Source organism: Elephantulus edwardii, unplaced genomic scaffold (assembly GCF_000299155.1).
Source record: "Elephantulus edwardii isolate Elephantulus edwardi_28Jun2011 unplaced genomic scaffold, EleEdw1.0 scaffold00151, whole genome shotgun sequence".
In the NCBI taxonomy this organism is placed as follows: domain Eukaryota; kingdom Metazoa; phylum Chordata; class Mammalia; order Macroscelidea; family Macroscelididae; genus Elephantulus; species Elephantulus edwardii.
The window spans coordinates 7,771,111-7,774,447 of NW_006399901.1; positions in this window are offsets into that span (position 1 = coordinate 7,771,111).

The window sequence follows — 3,337 nt, forward strand, 5'->3', positions numbered from 1 at the left end:
TTAATCATGAAAGGGTGTTGGATTTTATCAAAGGCTTTTTCTGCATCAATTGATAGGACCATATGGTTCTTGTTCTTTGCCTTGTTGATAACTCATAAAACTCTTGCAGGGGATAATGGAGGCAAGCACTGCAGTAGCCCCCAGGTCTGATCACTTCTTGAAGAAACCTGATAATGTCTATCTCCTGATAAGGTGACCAGACTAGACACCCAAGTTAATTCACGGGACCCTACCCCAAATTCCAAGCAAATGGCCATCTTCCCTGTTGTTGTGGTTCTGTGCTGTTGAGTCACTTGCCACTCATAGCGACCCCATGGACAATAGCCCTGAAACCCGCCCTATCCTGTGCCAACTTTACTTTCTCTGACACATCTACCCTCATTACCTCGGTCACTGAATTAATTAATGTCATCAGTGGTCTTCCTCTCCTTCTCTGTCTCTCCCACCCTCCCAAGCATGATGTCCCTCTCCAAGGACTCATACCTCCTTGCAACATGCCCATGGTATGTCAGATGAAGCTTCAGAATCCTTGCCTCCAAGGAGCAGCCTGGTAAAAAACTGTCCTTGTCTGCTCTGTTGTCAGGCCCAGACCAAGGTCAAAGGAAGAAGAAAGGATTCAATGAATATCAACATGTTCAACAAAGGGAGTGAACAGCCTGGTTTCTGCAGTTGACTAAACTACCATGGAGTACCCCTCCCTGCCCTCTCTAGAAGACCACCCACCTGGCTAAACCACAGTGGAATGCCCCTCCCTAAAAACTCTTACTATAAAAACCCTGCCCTAATCGACCTTAAGTCGCCATTTTCCTCTGGTCTGTTTCTCTCTCTAGACCAAGGATTCCTGCCAGGGAGCCCCCTTAATAAAACTTGTTTAGCTTTCTTTCTTTCTCTGGTCCCGTCCTTGAGTCTTTGGCCTTACGTCCATTGCGAAGACCTAACACTTGTGCCATTTTGACCCTCTCTGCACATGTTCGCTTGGCGTCCCTCTCACACTGCACAATAAAGTCCTGTTCTTTTCTTGGGACCAGTTTCTTCCTCTCCCTCTTGCCCTCGACTCTTTCTCTAACCAGCTTCTTTCTTTTGTCTCGCTCTCAACTCTTTTCTCTGTCTAACAAAGGTGACTAAAGTTGAGGATCATGCCTTTAAAGAGCTGCCAAAAAAGTCCCTTAATTGGTGAAGCTGGGGCTTGATCTGGTGCACTCCCTCTGGCAGGCATGTGAATAAGGGGCATGGAACTCTTGCAGGGATTAGAAAGACACTGAGTTTAAAATTACTCAATCAAGAAGCTGAGGGAGCACCTCAGTACCATCAAGCAGAAGAGCCAAGGGTGGACATGAGTTTTGGACCCATGAGACAGAAGAAGCTCTAGCCCTGTGTGTAGGTGGCAGTTCCATGAGATAGTAGGGACCAGAAAATGAACAAAGGTGGTAGGATTGTGACCCAGAGCAAATCAGTCACAGATAAAGAGTTCATTTGGGCAGGAGGTTTCCTAGAGGAGCTGGGTGCTTCTGGGCACTTACTGGAGGAGCTAAATGATGGTGTGGTATTAATAAGTTCAGAATTCTCTGTATGTGACAGTTATAAAACTATAGTTTTAAAACTGACATAGATTTTCTCCAGCCTGCAAGGCTAGTTGCTTGACCTTAGAATTCTTTATTTCCTTTCTTTAGTCATGTAAAGTAGTTTAAACTGACTGTTTGCCAGGAAAGGGAGTACTGAGTTAACTCTTATCTTCACAAAACCTGCTTTTCTGTGATATGAAATGCATAAATATTGACATGCCAGGTATTGGCAAAATAAGATGGACTGATGTGGGACATTTTGAATCAGACAATCACTATGCCGGAGATGAATAGGTGAGGAAAAATGGGGTTGCTTTTAAAAACGTAATTTCTATATCCATTTTGTTGGAAGTAGGAGTAGCATCCACTTCCTAAACAATATGCCTCTGGAAACTCTATGAACTTTGATAAATGCCAATAGTTATAGAATGGCTTCAGGCCTTTTGTTCATAAAGTTGCTATGAGTTGTGCTTGATGCGATGGCTAACAACAACATATCCATCTTGAAATACAATGTTCTGATTGACAGGATAGTATCCATACACATACAAGGAAATCTAGTGCACACCACTATCATTTAAATGTATGCACCAACAACTAGAGCCAAAAGGGAGGAAATATAAGATTTCTACCAACTCTTGTAGTCAGAAATTGATCAAACATGCAATCAGGATGTATTAATAATAATGGGTGACTGGAATGCGAAAGTTGGAAATATGGAAGAAGGATCAGTAGTCAGAAAACATGGAGTTAGTGACAGAAATGAGGCAGGGGGGAAAAAAAGAAATGAGGGAAACAAAAACTCAGAGTATACACATGAATTTCACCTGATGGTAGGTATAGAAATCAGATCAACTACGTCTGTGAGAAGACTCTCTGGAGAAGCTCAAAACCAGCTGTGAAAACTAGGCCAGGTACTGATTGTGGAACAGACCACCAACTACTCATATACAAGTTCAAGCTGAAGATAAAGAAGGTTAAATCAAATCCACAGGAACTAAAGTTTGACCTTGAGCCTTTCCCACTTGAATTTCAAAACCATCTCTGGAACAGATTTGAGACCACCTTGAACACTAATGAGCTGTGGGTGAATTTTAAGAAAATCATCTATGAAGAATATAAAAGGTCATTACAAAGACAGAGGAGGAAGAAAAGGCCAAGATAAATGTCAAATGAGACTCTGAATATTGCACTAGAGCACTGAGAAGCCAAAGAAAAGGGAAGAAATCAAGATATTAAGGAATTAAGGAGCTGAACAGAAGATTTCAAAGGGCAACTCAGGAAGACAAGGCATTATAATGTTCAAAGAGTTGGAGTCAGAGAATCAACAGGGACAAACTCGCTTGGCATTTCTTAAGCCGAAGAAACTGAAGAACAAATTCAAGCCTTGAGTTGTAATACTTAAGGATGCTTTGGGCAGAATAGTAATGCCTTTGGAAATAGTAATAGTAAAAGCCTTGGAAAATCTGCTGGAGGGTCAGCTATGAGTTGGATCTGACTCAACATCAGTGAGTTTGAATTTGAATAAACCCTGCAGTTGTATGTTCTATGTGGCTGTTCCAGTGAATCCCAGAACCCAGCAGGTAGTTACAGAGTGCCAAGAGAAGGACAGCTGATTTTACCATCAGGAAAATATTTGGAAGTGGTGATCTATCTGACCTCCACTTCCAAAACCAAGTTTATGTGGATGCTGATGGGGTCGATGCTCTTGTGCCCCCAAGTTAATAAGACTTCTGGTATTTGCAATCGCTTGTTATGCATCAGAGAGTTGGACA